The 23293-nt window shown below is 41.8% G+C and overlaps 1 long non-coding RNA gene across 8 annotated transcripts in view; it reads right to left on the bottom strand.

Moving 5' to 3' along the window:
- The window catches only part of LOC116226166 (uncharacterized), a 211643-nt gene that overhangs the window by 165815 nt on the left and 22535 nt on the right, over positions 1 to 23293 (bottom strand). For all 8 annotated transcript variants that reach the window (XR_016465820.1, XR_016465819.1, XR_016465823.1 and 5 more), the window contains exon 2: positions 405 to 522. This is a non-coding gene — a long non-coding RNA (uncharacterized LOC116226166). The remainder of the gene's footprint in view (positions 1 to 404; positions 523 to 23293) is intronic.

The raw sequence follows: 23293 nt of genomic DNA, 5'->3' as shown, positions 1-23293 counted from the left end.
TTTAACAAAGTGATCACAGAAACCATTAACCAGGAATCTACATCTTTCATAGTGAGACCTCGCGATTCATATTTTTCCTCTCAGATCCCAATCTGTCTTCAAATTTCTCTAAGGGCCATTTTGACCTTCACACAGTGATTCTCCCAGAGACTTCCACTGTGGCACAGGAAATTCCTGAGGTTTTATGCCATTTATAAATACATCTGTAAACAAAAGACAATCCTAAATTACAGTGTTGGGTCTGCACTCTCCTTTTAGAAGCAAATCCAATTGTACCTGAACTTTGCAAATGGTTCATAACCACCATTCTGTAAGTTGTTTAAGCTTTCTAAATTCTCACAATCTGACTGCTAAAGTTCATGTTTAATCAGAGTTATTAAAAACAGATGACTTTATGATTTTACCTCTGGGAAACAGGTCAGGTTCTCTTGGACGTCTGGTCAGGAACACACTCTTCCCTGCGCTGAAGAATCTTTCCACTCCCCAGAAAAGGGGGATGACTTGTCCCTGAGAGTGCCAGTCCTAAAATACATTTGAAGAATAAATTGTAGAGGGCTATGACAGGTATAATCTCATAACACTTTTCACAGTAATTTAGTCTTCTCAGATGCCGTGGCTCAGTTGACTTTGAGCCATTTTATTGAGCTAGATTCATTGATAACCCTTTGGTCTGAGCACCTAGTTCTCCTTGCACGACTTGTCAGGTCTTGAAAGGGATAACTATGCACTCAAGTACTCTTTGTTGCAGCCTTTGTCTACAAATATCATTCACACAATCCAGTACAGAAGCTGCCAAAGACAAAGCTCTGAGACCCAGATGTACAGACACAGCACAGTAACTCTTCCTCACCCTGCCCTGAGTTTGCAACAACTCCTAGAGGAAATCTCCCATCTAGCACGCCTTACGGAGAAGCTGTATCACTCCTCTGCTGTCAACAAGTGCAGCATTACCTTCCTCTATATTGAGTTGGCCAGATCAGCCAACTGATCTGGTCAGACCATCAAACCTTCCCCAGGCTACCAGCTCCCAGCTGGTCTGGCACACTCTTAGCTGCAGCCACTACAGAAACTGCCAGGGGGCACAGAGGCTGAAGCCAGTAGGCAACAGGGCCACATCAAACACGCTCATGGTATATGATCTACCCATCCTGCTTCCCCTTTCTTTCACTTGGTCTTCCAGCTGCATTCTCAACATCGAAGGAGCCCCTTGCTACCAGGGGAGAGCTTGTTGCTCCTACCAGATCCCTCTCTGCAAAGGGATATTGAATTGCATCCTCTGTTCTCCTGGAAAAAGAAGAGTTCAAACTCCCTTCAGTAAAACCTACCACTGCTTGTTGATCAGACTTGCTCAATGGCAGTCATTAACTCCTCTCCAAATAGCTTTATTATTTTATTCATGCAGCAGTGCTGCTGCTTAGCAGCTGGTGTATTTCATCCTGGAGGAGCTTGTTTTTCAGCGCTAGTGCAGCTTGTAAAAATCATTTTGTGAAGCACTATGTTTTTCTCCTGGGTGAAAAGTCCTATGCAAATAAAAATCATTGCCATTTTATGAAATTCTTTTCATCATGGCAAATGCTTTGCCATGGGTTGCCCTTTAACATTGGTTTAGGCACCCAACACTGACTGTAACCCAGGCTACCAAGGCAGGGGAAAGCCCTAAACAACTTCTGGCTTTTTTTTTTTCCTGTCACCTAAAGCTGCATTCAATCAGTATTATTTCCAGGATTTACTAAGCTTTCGCTGCCTCAAGAGAGCTTAGGACTCAGAAGCAAACTTGGCAACTTAAAAGAAATTATCCAGTGCATTATGTAAAGGTATTCTTAGCACATACACATAACTTCCAAGTAGCATAAGTCACACTGAGTGCTTTAAAGTGTTTAATAAGAAAAAAGGTAATCTAATAGGAAGTTTCTATTCCACAAGTCCAAAGCACGCAAGTTCATGTTAAACTGCTTGCACTTAAGAGGAATCCAGTAACCTGAGGGATCAAGGACAAGCCAAGACCCTGTGTGCAAAATCACATAACATGGGCATGCTCAGATTGTCACACCTAAATAAACTCCACCACCAAACCAAGTGGTTGTGATCAGCAGGCAACCAGCAAGGCCAGTCACATGCAGGAACAGACATGGGGTCAGGGGTAACAAACAGCCACAGCTGCCAGGTGACAAGGCACACCTGGCCAAGCATCATCTGTGAGGCTGTAAGAATAAAACTGAAGAAAAAAATATTAAGGACAAGCAAACGAGGCAACTGTACTCTAACGTTTTAGCACGGATGTTTTTTTTTCACCCAGCTCATCCAGCCCTGCACTCCGTATGCAGACAGCTGGATATCCTGCCTGTCAGAAAAGACTGACAGCTGAGCAGCCACCCAGCAGAGCACACACTGCTCACCTGACTTTTTTCTAGAAACTTAAAGCTTTCAGAATGATTTCATCTGCGAGGGCTATCTATACAGGCCTCACATTGCTAGCAAATGCTGTCTCTTCTGTCCCCTAGGTCCGTATTAACAGGATTTATTTATTTATTTTAATCTTTAGAGCAGGCTCATTTGCTGTCACAAAGTTCGCATAGCCAGTGGCAAATTGCACCACGTGTCTCAGCTGCAACAGGCAAGGCATCATACTTAGCGGGCCAATTATTCGAGATGAATGGAGCCGAGGTGCCAAGAGCAGAGCTGAAGATGGAGAGGCTACCTGATGAAACAAACCACTAAGATGAGCCATATCTTAAGTGTCCCCGCCTCCCCACATACACCTTTTGACTTCTCCCTGCAATCGCAATTTTTTATTCGGAGGCTGGGAGAAGCCTGGGTTGTGGCCCCAGGCTCCCACGGCAGTTGTATATTATGAGGAGTATGCTTAGGGTGACGGTTATAAACACGGTCTCCAGAAAAACACTTCATTTACAAAACAGATTTGACAGCTCAGTTTGTTTGCAATGCAGAGCACTCCTCCCATGCCCCCCCCCCCACCCCCCCATGGTCTTGTGAGCCTTGATTACTTCTTTGATGCCAGCTCTTCCACAGAGACCTCTGAAATGGAAGTGATGAATGAGGTCCTGTCAGGCTCCATTCCCTGGGTGGCCTTGAATCCATCCACTTATCTGTTACACTGCCAGCCCTGACAGTGACGAACACAATGCAGGCATCTGACAACACCCCTATTCATTACAAAAAGGAAAAGAGGAAAAAAAAAGGAGAGATGGAAAGTCATATGCCTGCCACCTTTCAATGCTTCACTCATCTACGCTACTTTTATAGGACCTGCTTGGGGAGGAGGTGATGAAGTCTGTTTATGCAATTATGTGGAACAGGATATCCAACATCCCTGAACTGCACTAAGGCTGCCCAGATGTTGGCATTTCTTTGTCTTTTATTTCTTTAATTAAGTTGTCTCCAGTTCACATTTATTGCAGATATGCTTTCTGACACGTCTGTCATATGCACAATGGCACTTCTTTTGTGTGTCACAGACACACCATCTCCACTAACAAAAAAGTATCTCACAGAAGAATGGAAGCTGGGAAGAACTGCTAGCCTAATTTGCTGCAACTGTAGCAAGTTATAGAGCAGCCTTGTTTTCTCCATACTCCTAATTAAGTTCCAAAGTTCCTTGCAGGAAGGTACCCTCTTTTCCTTTGATCTCCAGCCTGCTGCCTGAACCAGTCAATGCCTGCATGGTAACTGCTGTCCTCAAGACTGGCCCACAGCAGCTCACTACAAGTCCCCTACTTAAGAGAGGCTGGCCGGGCAACATGCACCCAGAGCCATCATCCTCTCCTCAAGCTGCAGACCAAGGAAGAGAGACAAACAGACCTGTAGCTCAGACCTTGTCATTTTTCATGCAGATGGGCATCACCAAGCCTCACTCTTTTCTTGCGAACTCCTTAAATTATAAGTCGGTCTCACAAGCCTAAATTTATACCTTAAAACCAAACACAAACCACAACATTTGTATTCCAGAAACACCAAGTCTCATTTCTGAAGCAGACTTAAAAAAAATCTCTAACTCACTATGACAAAAAAAAACAAGGCTTCTGCTTTTAAACCCAGAGTCTATTTCCATGGCACGCTTCAGTTTTCCACAGTAAGACACCAAAGTGGTATGGGAGGGGCACTTGTATTGGATCTGCTATGTTTTATTTCGGACAAAGACTAACCTGGCTATTAATGGGGTTATATTCCCCATTCCAATTCATAGTCCCCAAGCTCAGTCTCAAAACCTGGACCAGGGAAAGCTCACATTATGCTGCAAAAGGACACAGTGCAGAAGAATTTCCTTGGACCATTTCAAGCAGATGTCTCAGTTTGATTTTGCTCAGAACTCACAATCTCTTAGGAAGTTTAAATGAAATGATTTTAACTTTCCCAGAACAGAGAACTTTCATAACGAGCATTGGATTTATTCACTTAACTGTTTAAATGGCAATTACTGTTAACCAACTGAGCTCTGTCTGTAGTCACTGGAAAGAGAAGTTTCCAAAAGCAGATCACATCTTAGAAGCCATTTTATCTTAGAAATCTCTCTTCAGATGGACAGAGCCCTTCAGGTGTTTCCTCTCTTCAATTTCTCTTGAGAAAGAGACAGTATTTACAAGAGATGCCTAACTTTGCTTAATAGTAAGATCAAATGAGCAACAGACTGCAGAGACCTTTCCTTTGTTTTGTGGCACCTAGGTGCTAAACCTAGAGCTGTCTAAAAGAAGTGGTGCTTTGAGGGAACAATAGCTCTTTTCTCTACAAACAGAATTATAATACTTGAAAACTCTACTTAAAAGCAGAACATTTCTTACATGGAAAGCAAACACTCTGCCTCTCTTGTTCTAGGCTTCCAGGCAAATGCAGTGGAGGAAATACAATACAAGAAGTACAGCTGACACGACTTTATTACAGAAGTAATGTAAAGAGACCCAGTGGCAAGGTAATCCGCACAGGCTGTAATTTTAAATTCATTTCTTTTAATTATTTTTACCTATCTAATAGACTAACACACACTTCGGCTCTCATCATCTCGCAAATTGCAAAAACACACTGAAAGCCAGCCTGTAAGTTAGTGATTACCCATCTACATCTTAATATTTTCCTCTGCCAAGCTTCCACAAACTAGATAATAAAATCTGGTAACATTGGTAAAACCTAATTTAATACAAAACTGAACTTTTATCCAAATAGATGGCACTGAAACATTTGTCTTCAAAAGCTGGAAGGCTGTGAATAGCTGCTTCTTAGCATTCTTCTGTTTCATCAGTCCTACAGACTTAAAGGTTCAGCCCTACCTGCTGACTCAACTGCTGCAACATCCCATAAGGAAGGAGTCCTTCTAGCAGGCAGCTCCCAAGCTTTACAAGCCTGGGACAGATTTGTCCCATAAATTGCATGATCCACTGCGCCCTCAGCAAGGATTCAATTTTCTGCACAGGTTTAAAATCCTCTCTCATCATTTAAAGCAGAAGCACCACGGACAAGGAGGAAAGCGGAAATCCATAAGATCTGTGCTGCTGCAAACACACTACAGAGGATGTTCACCACTGGATTAACCTCTAGCAGACACTGCTCCATTTGGGACACTGAGTAAATTCTGTTTACAGCAGTGGTAAATCCAAAGCTCAGAAAGGGTGTAAACAGTATAAACAGAAAGCCTGACCCTTATCTCAAGCTGTAAGGCGCGGGAGAAATGGCTTTGCCTGCTGATGAGATACTGTACAAGGTCCACAGTACCATTTAGAGAGCCAAATTAATGCAGTAATTCTGTTCTCCCAGACTTGAAGATACAATCAATCAATTAGTATTTGTCTGTACTACTTGGATGCGTTCCTGAAGAAAGAGAACATTGTAAAGAGAGTTGTCTTTAAAAGTAATAAATCTTTAACTATTGAAACAAGCATGCTGAACTAGCCTGGCCAGCAAAAAGCAATAAGCAAGCAGCAAAAATTCAGGAAAATGAGAGAAATAACAGACTAATATGGGCTACTTTAACGCTAGAATTGCAAAGGCACATTAGGTGTTAGTGATGTCAAGAATCATATCTCCAGTTCTGATACCAGATACCTAAGAAACGAGTAATAAGAGTTGAGAGGTGTCCATATGGAGACCAACACACAATCTCTTCTGCCCAAATTCTACACAAAGCCTATCATTTAGCAGATGATGGTGGTTGTACAGATGAGAGATAGAGCTGCAAATGCATCCGGAGATGCAGGAGGACATTCCTCCCAGACTGGAGGCTCAGCATCAGGGGAAGATGTTCAAGTCTTTACCCTGCCCATAATCCTGACCACTGACCTCCATGAATCCTTCTCTGAGACCTATACTGCAACCTCACGTTATCAGATAAGCACAGAAAGCAGGAACAGGGCCCCTTTCCAGCACTGCAGGGCACTCCTTCCCCAGTGCAATGGGTATTGCTCCTGTAGCACTCTGGATTGAGTTAATCAGTGACAATCATTTACTCATCTCTCACAGCTCATCACCCAAAATAATCTGCAAAATGTGGCAATGAACCACATTTATCTTCTGTTCCAGTATAAGCACAGCATTTGGCACTGCCATTCAAGAGTTCCCAGAAATGACTGCAGTTATCTCCAGCTTCTCATTTTTGAGCATGAAATCACAAATGCCTAATTGTTTGTGTCTGGGATTGGGCAAATAAGAATATGCACTACCTTACAATCTGGAGCACTGCATTTAGATAAAGCTACTTAAATGCAACATGAGGTACAGCATGTATATATTAAACTCACAGAATGCCCCAAGCTGACAGGAACCCACAAAGATCATGAATTTCGCTTCCTGGCTCCATGCAGGACCTCCAAAAGTTTCTGAGAACACTGTCCAAACATTTCTTGAACTCAGCTGACCTGGTGGTTACTTCAAATGAATCCGGAATTAAGACTTCTGCATCTGTCTTTCCTATTCTTCATGTTTAACGCACAAAATATGTACTGTCAATGCACTGCAGCAGACAAGAAAGCACACAAAACAAATCTCAGCACCTTTTCTCCTTCCTTACACTTCAGCCAAGGAAACTTGCAGCAGGCTCACAATTTACACCCTACAGGAGCTTCTCTCAGTCACAGTGCTGGAAGGGACCGAGGGTATTGGCTCCAACCTCCTGTCTCCACCAGAGCTCTGTTAATCCTTACAGGTGTTTATCAAGTCTCTACCTCAAGGCCTCCAGCAAGAAAGAGTCCATGGCATTATTTTCTGGTAGCTTTACCACCATTATCTTTGAGAAATTTTTCCTAACTTGATCCAAACTTCCCCCACTGCAATTTAAGCCCATTTTTGTCCTGCCCATTTTTATATCAAATCCATTATAAGCTTAATCTCTGTTACAATGAATTACTGGCAGATTAAGCCCTTTTACGTAGTCTTCTTTTACACTGACAGCCACAACAGGATCTGCAACATCTGAAGAACTCTCTTGACAAACAGAATGAAAGAAGGCAAATTAAACGTTTCCAGCAGAAAGGAGGTAGTCTGAACTTTTAAAGAACTACCAAACTTGGCAGATTCCTTCAACAAGTTACTGCAGGCTCTCTACGAAGTGTTTATGCCAATCCTCTGAGTTGCCTCTCCTAAACTTGTGGCTAACTCTATATTTACAGCACAGATATATTTTACTCTCAAGGTTAAGGACGGATGAGTGATTCCTTTGGCATTTGAAAAATCAGTTTTCTCACTTCCCAGCTGGTTGTTGAACTTTCTGCCTTTTGCTGCAAATAGCCACTGAAGTCTGACTAATCTGGACCCCTTTCTATAGCCTTTCTATCCACTAGTGACAAAAAATGTCTTCATTTGCAAGTTCTCTGCGAAGAGTGGAGCTGATAGACAAGAATGAACTGTCAGCGTCGATACTCAGGCAAAAGAATATGTCAATCCTGCCAGGACTCTTTTATTCAAGTTAATCAAAAGCACAGGAATATCTTAAACTCCAAGAGTGACTCAGAAATTTCCAGAGTTTCCCAAAAATGCTTCTGATCAATGGACCAGATTAATCAAAGAACGGAGAAGAGCTCACAGCTTGCAGTTCAATTACAAGGGTGATTCACTTCTAAGCGTACAAGGCCTTAAAATGGAAATAATCCAAGCAAAGGAAAGAAGCAAATCAAAGCTCTGGGAAGAACACTATCAGTGCAGAAGCAGGGTAAAGACAGGAGTTATTTTTACTCGTTTCCAACTCCCAGCCCATAAAAATTAAATACAACTCAAACAGAGAGAGAATGTTTAAGTGAACATGTAGGATCGTAGCCCAGAAACCTGAGGCCACACAACTTACTGCCTTGTCCTGCAGCATCAGCCTCCCCACCACCCTCAGTGCAATAGCATGGGGTCAGGCTGAGGCACTGGCATGCTCCCACAGAACTGCATCCGAGGCCCTGGAAGGGGCTGCACAGGGCTTCTCACGCTGCTTTGACTTTGACAAATTAAACCCTCAGTTTGAGGGCCTGTTTCACCAGCCAGGCAATGCCCCGCCGCTGCTAGCAAGCTTGCCAGCCTTCCAAAGCTGAAATACTCTCTAAAAACCCTCCCAGAAAAGGTAAACTTCGGAGACTGAAAGGAAGCTCTAAGCTGGTGTCTTGCTCTCCTCTCCCATTCCCCGGAGCTCTTGTGTAGCAGACTGTATGCACCTCCCTTTGCCTTCAACACCTGTTTCTCCGCTGCCTCTAATTGCTGCTTATGCACATAGTGGTCTCTCAGGCTAACTAGTGGGGTTCTGCCGAGGAAAATCTTTTGCTTTTAAAAAGGGGAGGAAAGAAAAAAAAAAAAAAGAAACCCAGAGCCGGAACAAAGCATTTGTTTAACTTGAAACCCAACGTGCCGCTCTTTCCTCACTACGTGTATTGTTCTTTTATCAGAGGAACGGATATTTCAGGAATCGCTTCAGAGCTACCTCCGCAATGATTGATGACCGGTCAAAAGAAACATCCAGAAAGCAATAAGCTGTAAAAGGGAGAATGCACTCAGCCTGGTTCAGGACTGCCTAGCTGTGCCTTTCACATTTCTTTCATCACAACCGTGACTGTAAGCACTGCAGGGTGAGAACAAGCAAAAGCTTTGCAGAATATTCGGAGGTGCTGATAGGTAATCCGTATTGCCATCAGTAGCAACCTGAGGATAAAAGTTTTAAAGAAACAGACACACGAGGACTTGTGGGGGCTGTGAAAGACAAAGAAGAGCGAGAACAGTGAGATTTATGTAAACCCGTTGGGAGTGCACTGGAAAGCTCTTTGATGAAAGATTGAGATTGCTTTGAAAGAGGCCGCATTGAAGAAAAAAAAGCAAGGGTTGTATACAGGGAGAGGGGTTAGCCGGGTTACTTATCAGTCCTGCCCTGGTTTTCCCCCTTCTTTCCTTGACAATGTACACACACCATATCAATCTCTCCTACCCTAAAGCCTGCTCTCAATTGAAATATCACACATTAGAGGGAAGTTTTGTGGAATTTGATTAACTTACCCTCTGTTAGCACCAAAGCCACAGGCAGTTTATACAGGGGAGGAACAGGAGAAAAAGACAGCACTGAAGAGACTTACATAGAAGGCATGTACACAAACATGCCAAACAAAAGTGTACATACTACCAGTGGGACGTTGGCACTTATAGGACTCAAAACCAGTTAAGCAATTGCATGATACCTACTGATACATTTCTTCCATGCTCACAATTCAGTGATTTGGTTTCTTGCTGCTTTTTTCCTGCAGATTTTTTGGTTTGTTGTTGTTTGTCTGTCCTGTCTGGGGCATCTTTTTTTTCCTTCATGTTTTACAGGAAAAGATGAGGAAAGTTCCCTCAAACATAGGCAACTGTGGTTTTAAAAACAAGTGCCAAATTTTTACAACACTTCATAAGTACAGGAAAGCAAAGAGACACACATCATTGGTTATGAAATCAATACTGTTAGCCAAATGTGTCTGAACTTGGTTATTTAAGTCATCCCCCAAGACTTCAATTCTCCTGGTTCTGGTGCACATTTAATGCAGAAGCACAAAACTTAGCGTTTCTTTTATCTTCTCACTGCAGAGCAACATACTTTTCATGAGAGGCAGGCATACTTCTTTTCCCTGGTCCTCTTTCCTTTTTGCCATTAACTACCAGTGGTTTGTGCTGGAAGACATTAAGTTCTGATAATAGCCTTCAGCAATTTTGAGTCTTTTCGCTCTTCATGCACCTCCTTGAGGTAGCAAACAAGCACTTTAAACAAAACAGCATCTAGGAAAACTCCATACCATCACCAAAGGGTAAAGCTCTCTGGCACACAAAGACAACTGAATCCATTTGCTAGTTACTACTAAGCTCATTTTAAGAGAATCAATTAAGTTTCCTTCCTGACTTCTCCACTGAAACCCTCACTAGATTAGCAAAGATTAAGCTCAATCTAAGCATACTGCAAAAGAGTGTGGGCTGAAATCAAATTATTCTGTGATAAGGACAGAAACCTGTTTCTACAGTCAGGTGACATTCTGAGATTTACACAGACCTTTGCAGATCCCACTGAGAAATCAGCAGTCTTTCAGCCAACCACGACTGCTCCAATAACAAAAATGCAAGTCAGTGATGGGTCCCTAGGACAAAGCCCACAGAAGCAGTTTCCATACATCAAGTAGCAAATGCTAAAACCAGGTGAAGTTTAACAGTTAGATTGGTAGACTGCCGCAGGGCAGTGCAAATCCATCTACAAGCAAACTCAGCACGAGATCATTTTTTCTTTGTACAGCTGAGGACTGCATCTCTTCTTATTAGTTGGTCTGCATGCATGTGATGTTATGTTTAAGAAAATGTTTCTCACCAAAACTGGCAGAAAAGTACTGAGAAGAAGTTGGCTTTAGCTTCTATTTATTTGGCAGTCTCTCTCTTGTGAGAAATCAGCACACTTTCCCCTGTTGTTTGCTATCAGTGTCTCCAACAGGCTACATCTAACAACTACGGTCCCAACTTGCCAGCTGACTATACAGCACAGGAGGAAATCTCACAAGATCCTCACTCATCTGCCAGGCTTCTCATTAAATACAGTAAGTGTACATTTTCTTCTGACTTACTGCACTATTAAAAATGATACGAGGAACTTGCCATTCTTCGCAATTTGTCTGATACACTACAACAGTATCAAACATGATCTAACACCACCTTAAAGGATGTGCCAATCACGAGTGGAATCCTGGGTCTGCTGGATTCAGCTGCAGAAGCCAGCAGGAACAAGCCTGGTCAAACTTCCCCTTGGGGGTTACTGTGATAAGGAGCACTTGGTGCAGAGTTCTGCCAGGAGCACAGCCACCAGTACCCCTGCAGGGCAGCAGGAGGCCATGGTACATCATAGAGTGAGCCAGGCAATGCAGGAAGTCAGCAGGATTTACCCTACTTAGTAATAAAAACAGCAAAAGAAGAAAAAAGGAGCTGCAAGATGCACTAGCAAAGGGACAGTTCTCCCCACCCATTTAATGGGTGCAAAGCAACCACCTCAATAAGCTTGGCTCTACCAGTCTGAACTGTCTCACATTGGTCTCACCTAGGGTGATGGCGAAAAAACGCTCCTTCCTTTATAGTGCTATGCAAACAAACACCAAAAGATTATTTGGCTGCAGACATTTACATACAAAATTACAATTGTGCCTTACAGAGCCCCATTTTTTATTTGCAAGTCTTAGTTATCAAAACAACGCTTTTTTTTTTTCCACCAAGACATGTTCCTGCCTAACTCACAGGGAGGAGGTGAAGCTGATTAGCATCAAGATGAAACAGCCTGGCTTGAAATGCCAACCATCCTTTGGTGGAGGGCTCTGAGGACTGAAAGCAGGGTTTGGAGATGAGAGGGAGAGCAGCTTAAAAGGACACTCTGAAGACCCAGAACTGAATGTGATCAAAACCAAACTTTGTTTAGAAATTCCTCCTGATCCTCAAAAATCTCTCAGTTATCCAGAGCAGGAGTTTATAGCACCAGATGATCTGCTTGAAGCACACCAGTCTCTGGGTTTTCTAGAAGTCACAAGTCCGTCAAACTCAACTCACATTCACATCATGCATTTATGCTTCTTTAGTTTGAGCTGACTACAGTAAATATACTAAACTGGTCCTCTGGCAGCACATTTCTGAAAATGCATATAAAACCCAAGTAACTGGGATTTGAGGTTGCCAGTTATGCAAGACTAGAGAAAACGCATCCTCTGCAAACAAAGATCGAGGCACAGCAGCTGATTATCAGCATTAACATGCAACACTTTACACTCCCTACAGTTGTGCCCAGGCCCACATCAGATCCAATTTCAAGTCCTTTTTGTAGTTCATTCGTGCCTTCTTCTCTCAGACCAAACATACATGAGAGAAACCAAACCCCTCCCATGGACACATGGTCCAGAGGCTTTTCTGCACACCACGTAGATTTTCCACCCCATTCCTAAGCCCCTAAAGAATTAACAAACAACAGAAAGGGCAGATCAGTCTGAGGGACTGTTTTAAAACCAAATAGCTTGAAAATTACTTCAGGGTTAAGCCCAAGTTTGAAGGTCACCTTTATATTACCTTTAATGTTTGCAAGGTAAAAAGAAGAGGTTTCAGAGGCACTGTGTGCTTACAGCTGTCTGTGGTCTGCAGCGTTGGGCTCTGTCTGAGCCAGGCATGAGCTACAGCAGGTAAGTGAAGCAGGATAATAGATGCATTAGCAACACGTCTCCCTTTGAGAGGGCATTGTTCCTTACATTTCCAGCTTGCATGAATACATCTCTCTTGTTCAGTTTGCGCGGTTCTTTCACAGAGAGATATCATTAACTTTTCAAGAGACAAAAAATAGAAGGGCACGCCTTTGAACTTGGATCAGAGATAAAGGGTATTATCTGGTAATAATCCAGGTTTTTCTGAAACTCGAGGGATCCAGCATCCGCTATTACAATGCAGCTGCTTAGCAGAGAATACTGGGAAACATTTACACCTCAACAAAGCACGACATCTATTTTCCTCATCCTGCACGACTCTCCACTGAGTCACACGACCTGTTCAAGAACTGCAGCTTTTACTCACAGACCAGTTTTGTTTACATCAGCTGGTACCACTAATCTCTATTAAGGAATAGCAAATGCATCTCTTACAAGAGCTACTAAAGCACGATTCCAAATCACGGTCTGAATTTGGGCTACCAGTTGCTGCCAATGAGCCCAGCAACAAGTGAATACGAGTCCCTGCTTTCAGATAGAAACCACTATCTTACCTTCACCATAAGAAAAGAGTGCACCACCCAAGCTCAGAGAAGCAATGGCTAAATAGGTACTACCAAATTTAGGTCATCTGGATGTGGTCCTTAAGGCAGCTATTACATTTGTCGCAGAGAATAAGCCACAGGAAAGAAAAGTTCCTGGGGTATCTCCCAGCAGGCAGATAACCTTCAGCTGTGGGAGGCACTAACATTTAGCCATTTGAAAACAACAGAGCTGTGAAAATTTACAGAGCTCTGCCCACAGGCTTGGGGGGTTCTCGCAGGGTTATGTCCCAGACCTTTCATTTATTTTAGGTCCATTACTGCTTAGTAAGGAAGAGCAAGGGTAAATGAATTGTATCAATATAATAGCACTAAAGTGATAATGTGAAAAAGTGCTGATTTGACTTATTAAATAACATGTATAGGAAATGAATTTGTGCGCGCGTGTATTTTAATCAGCACACTCAAGAAGCACTAATAAAATACTAAAATGTGAAATAGATTAAGCTATAAAGGCACTTTAACAGCTGCAGTTCCTCAGAACTTCTTCAATTATCAAGTTTCTAGATACATACTTTTAAAGAAAAATAAGGTAAATAGACATTTTGCATTTTCAAATAAAAAGCTTGATCTACCCAAGCAAGATTCTTCAGTAATGGCACCGATAAGAAAAAAAGCACAGTAAGGTTAACAGGTGTTATTGCCGTTAAACTTAACTAAGAGTCAGCAAAACAGGTGCATTTATTCTTAATTGCATTATTATGATGTAGCTGTAAATGCAAAGTTCATTCTTAAAACAGATTAGATGCCACCTCAGAAGCCTGAAGAATCTCTTTTCTTTACAAGTTAGGCTACAAAAAACATTCAGAAAAGACACAAATTCGTACTCACTTATTCAAAAGCTTTCTTTTCAGCTTCTCAGGCTACTGATAAAATCCTTCAACTTGTTCATTAAAAAAAAATAACTTAGCACAGACTCATCTTATGCCATCCATCCTTTTTCTGAAATGTGAATTCAAAGTGGTACAAGTCTATGCTCTCCTATCACATCCCTTTTGACTCCCAGGAACCCGAGGACAGAGCACACTGTTGTCAACATTTAAATTAATGCACCACAAGGAAACTACTGTCCTCTCCTCAGAAGTTACCAGCCTTGGCTAAGAGGAAACCTTGAGGCATGTTCTCTAAGTGATAACGCACTGGAGATCATGTTGTGAAAAAAAACCACATTTTATTTCTTTTTTAATCATGTCAGTAATCTCTACTGTGCTTTAGGCTTGCCTGTTACGTTTCCTCTTTGCAATGAGCTACAAGCAGACAAGGTCAGATACTGCTTCTCAAGTTGCTAAGCTTAACCAGATCATTTGTGGTCCTGACCACACCTGGAAGCTGTTACACAGACATGGCACTGCTCACCATTTCCCCTTCCTGGCAGAGCACCGTGGGTTTTGTCTTTGTGGATTGTTTTGAAAGGTGTCATCATCATAAAGCTTTGCAAAATTATAAAACTAGTGGTTAAAAAGGACCAACCTGCACTGCTCATGCAGAAACGTAGCTTACCTTGAACAACCTCTACACCTGAAATGAAGAGTTCCTTTACTCAAATAACTTTAATTTTTTCCTGGAAAAATAGGGAAGTATGGATCTTAGAGTAGCCTAACTTTCATAGTCACTTTTGTACAATGCACTTAGCTTGGACTAAAAGACTGGGACTCATCTGATCACATGTAAACATTTGGTCAAACTTGGTTGACACTGGTCCTTTTATAATCAATGTTAATTAAATTGAGACTTCTAGGACAAAATTGGACTGAAGCAGGCATCTGAAATTGGGAAAAGAACACTTTTTTCTCTTGGAAAGGCAAATTAACTCAAACGTAGACAACTGCCTCCTACACGTGTAAAGCCAATAAAATTAAATCCCTCCCAGATAAGATCTGTGGTGTACAAAGTACTGCTTATGAAGAGTAATAAAAACACACAGTGTGGAACAGCTGCTTTATGCTGCTTAGACAAAATATTTACTCAGGCCTATTCTAAATAGAAACAAAAAGTCATTGCTGCATGCATTAAATCACCTGTTCTCCCTGGTGTGGGTAGCTTGAAGCTCTTCTAGTATTTGTAAAGAGGGAACATACCACAGTGAATAACCAGTGGAGAAGACAACAGGCATAGTGTAACCTAACAGCTTATCTCAGGAACTTTACCTCATGAACAATGGTGTAGTTGGTGTCCCGTCCTAAAGTCATGCTCTGGCATTAGGATGATTTACTTCTGAGTCTTGGTGTGCTCGCAATATTTCCCAGGCTTCCAAAGAAGATCACTTTGGCAGTGTGAAGTTATTAGTTCAGTGGGATAAACACTGGCCAGCAGCCCAATATTATTTCCAGAGGGAATGCTGCAGAATGGGAACCACAGGTGTGCTGCTATAGCTGCTGCTCAGAAACGCCTTCTGTCACTCCTTTTGTATCAATGCAAGCTATAAGGAGAGGCATCTTGTACACTTTTAATATTAATTTTGTTTCGGAGGTTGAAAGGTGAAATAATGTAAGCTCTGCGCTAACAATTACACAGCTGCAATATAAAATCTTGATATTTGCAGACTCTAGTCAGACAAATCCCACATGCAGAATCACAGGGTTGACAAGAGATAGGTGTATGAAGAATACATGATAAGAATTTGGGGGAATAAATCATCTAGTAGAAAAAGATAATGCATACTGTGGGCTCTAAGGAAAAACTGTAGAACCAAGTAATGCCAATATTGTATTTGTTCTTGGCAGTACTTTAGAATTTTGTATTAACATGACACTGCTAGAGTACCTTAGAGATATAAAGGAATGAAATCAGTGAGTTTCCTGCATTGTAATTGGTGCTTTTTGGAAAATTAATTTTTGAAGATACATAGAGTCTGTCTTTTGTTTCCACTCTTACGGTTATGATCTTGCTCTGCACGACCTTTTTGCACTTCCTTATGACAAGATGTATACATACAGAGGCAGCAAAACTGCAAGAATTATTTTCACATCCTCTCATCAAAGAGAGCTAGATTTTTGACTGATATCCAAAGGGCTGTGCTAACACACACCCCAGAAGTAAGCTCCAAACCTACCTGCACTGCTTCCACAATGTAATAACTGCACATCCATCTCATTTTCCTGTATTAAGGAAAATGTTTGGGATTTTTCTCCCCCCATTCTCAGCAGCTGGCTGTGAGATACACAGGGATTCTCCACATTATGCTGCGAGGACAGGGTTGCTTGCATTCCTTACAGTGTCTGTAGTTTACACTTTTCAATTAGGAGGTAATCAGCATGCCATTATGACTAAAAATTGTTGAAATGACCTTTGGACCATTTTTTATCTCGCAAATTCCCCAGGGGCAGCTTGACTGAAGTAATGACGGGAGAATGAGCTGAGCTAGACTCATGATAAATAAGAACAATTATCACACTTATTATCTGATAAATAATGCATCAAGATTTGCCATTAATCCATCACAAAACACCTACTTCAGGAAAAAGCCCACAGCCTGACTTCCTTTTGTGCATCCCTGCTTAGTGTCAGGTGTTTGTTTTAAAGAAACATAAAAGGAGTGCTTACTTGGAAGTAAAGATCTGCCTCTGCATCTTTGATCATTTCAATCAGGGAGGATGAAATATGGTCCTCACAGAAGCAACAAATTGATTCTTCTGACTCACCGCTGCATGCTTAAGTACCAGAGACCCATCACAGGAATAGGTACTAAACACTCTGATCCACTAGGTCAGAAAAGACTTCAAAGCACTTCACATATTACAATGATTATCTTTCTTCCCCATGGGTTAATGCGCTAAGATAAGGGAGACGCAGACCAATTTTTTCTAAATGCAGTACCTGTAAAACAGAACTCCGGCTCAGGAGCAGGACTGCTTCTGCTGGGAATTTTCCACTGTCTGCAGCCTGTTTGCTGCTCCTCATCTCACAGGTCTCACTTCTGCAACAGGGAAGGGTCAAACACTGCATTGTACACTAGCGTGTACTTAGGAAATCAACACTGATTTCCATAGGGTACATCAGCAGCTGCCCCACGGTCAGTCCAGCTCTAATTGCCACACAGATGAGGAATGCGGATCTCTTTCTGCCTTATTTTATTCTGACTGCTTTTGCAAACAAAGCTTTCTAGCACCCTCATTGGCCACCGGAATAAAACGTTCAGATTTTTTAGTTAATCATCACCATTCATATTAGACACTGAAGCTTAATAGGATTTGCTTGACTGAAGTCACAGAAGAAATCTGGACCAAAATAAGAGTAAAAAGAACATACACTCCTCCCATCACGGTCACCCAGCGTGCAGAGGTCCCTTAGCTTGTGTAAAGTCCACGTCTGGAGAATTAGCCCAAAGAACTCATTGGCTAAAGAGTGCAATTCTCTCTCAAAAAATAATCCTGGCTAAACATGAGCTAACCAATCAGTATTTAGCAAAAGCTATACAGAACCCATTAAATGTACTCCTAACGTAGGAAGCAAAACATTTTTCTACTCTATTATAGCCATTCCAACAAGCAAGAATGCATGCTGGTCACTGATACTCAGTAAACAACTTGGACTTTTTGTAAATTCACCACCTTTTTCCTAGGAAACTTAATTTACTGATTCAGTGCCATTTTAAAACCACGTTTTAACTTGTTTCTTTCCCTTCCAAAATTATCTGAAAGGGAAATATCTTGATCCTTCCCAATTTCTGTTTTTATATCCTTCAACCCTGGTCCCTACAGTTCTAGATTTCAAAGTTTTCTTTTAACAGCTGTATATATTTGTTCAGGTATTTGAAAGTCTCGTAAACAGCTGTTCCTACCATTTTTCAGTATTTCCTTCATACATTTCACAGCATTTCTTTTTCCATTTTCACATTTTCTCTTACATGCATCTGATTCTACTAAAACTGTGCTCTATCTTCACATGATAAATAATGAAATTTAAGTAAATCCCCGAGTAGTTCAGCTACTGGGGGAGAAAAAAAATTAGCTTTCACATCTCACTAGCTGCAAGATTTTGTTGTTATTCCCAAACACAGAACTATTTGGCCATTTCAACCATTGTATTTTTAAGTCTAACTCAGAACTTAGCAACATCTGTGTTAAGGGATATTTGAAGAGAAGCCTTCTAGTAACGTGCGCTTTCAGATAACTGACACAAAACCAGAGGCAGAGAGGATCAGAGAGCATGGAAATGCTGAGAAGGCAGCAGGCTACCAGAGAAAAGGACCAGAAAAAACGAGGCTACCAGCAGAGAGAGGGTCTGAAGGGAAAAGCCACCTTAAATTTTACTGTGGCATTAACTAGACACAAAAAATCCTTGCAGCTGTTAACCCAAAAAGTCAGGCGTTCTGATTAAGAAGGGATCCCCGCCACCCTCCCAAGCATCATTTCTTTTTACTTCTGAAAATCCAATTGTTCAAAAAATAACAAAGGCTTTACAATGGCAGAGCGACTTTTCCAACAGCTATCCAGCTCTACCTCCTCAATGGGCCAAGCCTTCAAGGTTTCACATTCAAACGTGCGTAATTTCAAAGACAATAAAATGAATTTTGTAGACCTTGTACTCTTCTGTTGCACTCTTAGATTCTTGGAAATAAATGTTTTGGGAAGATGAGCTTGCTGTTAAACATTTTTCACCAATAAACCTCAGCTGGAGTTTTAATTTAATGAGCTGCATTAATCATCAGTCAGCAAGCCTCCTAAAGCCTACTGCACTGAAAGAATGACATCTCTATAGAATATTTTGCCACATTTTCCATGCAACCAGCTACACCAAATGGGCAAGCACATAAGGTAAGACTGAGATAAACCTAGCCGTAGGCCCAAATTGGCCACTTGAAGCTAAGTAGGTTTCCCTCCAAATGTCTGCTTTCATGTCCACATTGATGTCTCTGTGTTCAGCACTTCCAAAATTTCATGTTTTGGATCTTGCAGAGGTCATCCCAGTGTGATATCTCTTTCTTTGAAACTGGAGCAAAGCTTATCTAGCTGCTCTAAGAAAACACTTGTATTATTTTTACTATCAGTGTTAAAGGTTGAAAATAAAAAGCTTGTAACCACTAGACATACCTGTGCTGACATCTGAGTCTAGTTGTCTCATTCAGGAAATCCCTTAAAATGCATGCAACTTCATGGATATTCCCACTATTACAATCAACCTCCCTTTTCTGTTTTCTCAGGTTTCCTGTGATCTTTCTCACAGTAAAGCAGAAATCAAATATGGGGTTAGGCTGAGAACAGTATCTCATATTCCAGCAGAAAAAAAACAGGTAGAGGTGAGATAATTTTGTCCACGTGTTGACCAATGAGAAAAGACAATCAGGAATTTAAAGGCTGAGAGCCCTGCCAAAGCAAATGAGCAGGCTCTGGCTGAGAGAGGCATTTCTCCAGTTGTTCCTTGCTCATCGTGCCATTATTCTCACATTAAAATCCAGCAGGGGAAAATACTGAAACAGAATGAAACAGACATAGCTAAAAGGCAAAAAGGAAAACATGGTCTGGTAGAGCACTAAAATCTGAGCAGCACTTACTCAGGCTCCCTGAGTCTCTAGGGAAGTGCTGTACATCACAGGTCCCACTGTCATTAATGGGGTTCAGCTGCAGTTGGGCTCATAGCACCTGACAGCACACAGCATTTCTCAGGAAGGTTTCAGCACCCAAACAGTCAAGCTGGGAAGCAAGCAGCAGAGAGCCTGAAACAACTGGCATTTTCAGCCTCTGTTACATGTGTGTGCACACCAGTCAAAAACACAGCAACGTAGCAAATCCGAGGCCAAAGATGATTTGCATAAAGCAATGAATGGATAATGATACGAAAAAGAAGATTAAAGTGCGTAAAATCAGGAAGCAGGTGCTAGAAGGATTCTACAGTTTTTCAAGAGCTACTAGAACAAACTGCTAGCAGCAGTGACTTCCTTGAGCACAGGCCAAGCCTCAGAAGGCTGCAGTGAAGGAAATAAAGTGCCAATTTTTAGAAAGGAAAACTCAACTACTTAAAGACCAGAAATTAGAAACTGACATCCTAGCCATCAACAGATGAGCAACTGCAAAAGCTTTGAACACATCAGAAGAAAAGAAAGCAAACAGCCTGGACAGCAGTAATTAGGGAAATGCTAGGTAGTGGGGTAGTAACACAAACCAGTAGATATTTAGCAACACAAGTTGCCATCCTGCAAGTTCCTACTGGAAGACTTGGATACGTAAGATTTAAGGAAGGTTAAATATTCTTCTGCTACAAATTTCAGAAGTCCTTATTTCTCACATTAGTGCAATATAACAATGTTGTGAGTAGTGAAATCACGTTGTACTTAATTTTTTTCTACAGTAAAAGAAACAGACTAGCCTGCTACCTCCAATCCAAACACCTACCACAGGTACATACAGTAAAAGTTCAGGCATTTCTGGTACCACCCCTAATGCTTTAGCAAAATTCATCTCCTCTGCCCAAAATTATTCCCTTGCCATCATGATTATTTCAGCTGTATAGTTAAAAATATCCTCTGTCATTCATTCAGGTAGAAATTATTTATTACTAAGAGCAAAAACATTTGCGCTCTATCTCCTTGTCTCCCTGCCTATGTTCAACAAGCAATTGAACACTATTTGATTATTTAATGATTTTGAGTTTCTTTTGGAAATGCCACTTCCAAAAGAACACTTCCATTTCATCTTCTTCAAAGTTAATGATGCAGGACAGTTAGAAATGCATCAAGCTGCTGAGCCAGCAGAGGGAGCAAAAATGGATGGGCCATTCCCTCAAACTATCTAGTGATCATTTTGGTTTATTTCCAATTCAAATATTATCTGAAAATCTGAGGGAAAAAAAATGGAAATTTGCATTTAGAAATCCAAAAACTATAGATGAGAAGACTGCATTTTATCCTATCTTACAATGGTCTAAGAACAAAAGCTAATATTGCAGCCATTTTCAGTAAGACGTGGACTTGGAGTAGGATACAACTTAAAGGTGCAGAAAGAGCTACTGAGGCAACACAGGAACAGAAGAGGAACAAGGTGCCTCCCTTATAGCTCTGCAATGGGCTGCACATTGAAGGAGTACATGCATGGACAGGAGCAATGATGGCTGCTCCAGCATTTGAATAGATCTACTTAGTGTCTGAATCACTGCTGCTAGTACAGTTTCACTATACTAAGGTCTAAGCTGATAGACAAGAAATTAAACCTGAAAGGATTCTTTTGCTGATGCTAATTTTCATCAGCTTGCATTTCATTAAGCATCATTTATGTGTGTTGCATGGCACCACATTACTGTACTTATCCAGCCACTAACTGTAGAGCTGGGTTTTGACAGCAGAACAACCTGCTGTCCCCAGCCCTTGCTGAGAAGCCACAGTACCAGAGGCTGCAGCAGCCTCCACATAGCAAGAGAATTGGTACACAGAGACTCCAGGTGGGCTTTGGGACCTTGAAGCACTATAGGTGACAATGCGGCAACTGATTCCTTTTTTGGCTTCACTGATTTTTCATCTTCAGCATCTCTGAGGCTGCCTGTCAGCCAGCTCGCTCTGCTTTTAGCACAACATTTGACACAGCAGTAGCTCAGCTTACTAAGTTGCCCAAGCAAGGTGACCTCAGGAAAAAAAGAACAGATTAAAAAAAAAAAGATATGTAACTTACAAACAACATTCAACAAATTTCCGTATTATTTTAACCAATACTTAAGGCCAAACGGAAGAGCTGGTAAGTCAGAGATGCAGTGTTGGTGGGGAGCATTGCTTATAAAACCCAGTTACTCTGAGCAGCTCCCAGATTGCTGCTGCAGCCCTGAGGTTACCCACTGCTGTTTTTCCCTGACAGCAGGACAGATCTGCCAAGCAGCTGGAGGAGCTGGGCAGCTCCAGCTCTGCCCCTGTCTCACCAGAGCCCCCTCTGCCTGCAGGTAGCCAGGGCAGAGCTGATGTGATTGCAGCATAGGTCACTGTGGCTGGAGATGAGGAAGGTGCTCCTCTGAGTATCACCTGTCATTTGCTCTGTCACTACGGGATTAGTATGATCAGCTGTATCAGAGACCCCCCTGACACCCTGGAAGGAGCTTAATGCACTCCGTCAGTTCTGCAAGAGATGTTTGGAGCAAAATTTGAAGACCGACAGCACATACAGGCTAAGAAGCAGCCAGAAGCTGTCCACCAGCCACCAGGGTCTGCACACCACACCACCCACCTGGGAATTAAAGGTAATCAGATAAACATGGGAGCAAACGCAGCTGCCTTTCAGTGTAAATAACACAGATATCACAAGCACACAAAGACTGCACTGCTGCCTTCTTTTTTGCAAACCAATTGCAGTGCTGCAGCAGCCTCTCCTCACCCTGTGCCTCTCCATCTGGGGTAAGGGAACATGCTGATGACTGCCTCTGATTAACAGGCCACAAACTCTTGTCCTAGCACACTTATTTCCCACTCTTTGGCCTCAAGAAATATACTTCAGGCCTAGTTGACCATCCACCAAAAGAAACGTTTTCTTGGCCCTAATTGCTACTTTTTCTAGCACAGATTTTCCAGACATACATAATGTTACAGCTGCACAATTACAGCTTGCATCTCACTGAGAAGCCAAGTCCTAGCACGACTAGAAACTTACTTCTCTCCCCACATCTAATAACATCCTCATCACTACCATTATCTACTGCCCCACGGAGGTATATTACAGTATGTTACATAATGCAACAAACTCATCTCAATTGGAAACCGATGCAAGGCATTTTAATTATTCATTTACTGATGGACTGTTACTTTTAAAAATATGTTGCACTGTGCATATTTTGTTACTGCAAGCAAGCTCTGCTCCCACCGAGGAGCAGCAGGACCCTGCACTGTGGAAGATCTCCCACATGGCATTTGATATACTGTACCACAAGTCTTTTGCTTCTGATTTAGCACCTTTCCCAGAATTTGTGCAAGTTTTTGATGGTAATGTTTTTATGGTTTTCAGGACATTAAACATGAAAACAAAGCATAAGAACCATTTAAAAGAACTTAAAGCAGAAAACTGTTCTGTTACAGAACATACGGCGAACACAAAAGGAGCTTTAATTAACAGGAACAAAAGAAAGAAGAGGGCT

The sequence above is a fragment of the Phasianus colchicus genome, chromosome 4, assembly GCF_987193195.1.
Source record: "Phasianus colchicus chromosome 4, bPhaCol1.hap1.1, whole genome shotgun sequence".
Lineage (NCBI taxonomy): Eukaryota > Metazoa > Chordata > Aves > Galliformes > Phasianidae > Phasianus > Phasianus colchicus.
Note: the sequence above shows the minus strand (reverse complement) of the source record. Positions and strands in the feature narration are given on the sequence as shown.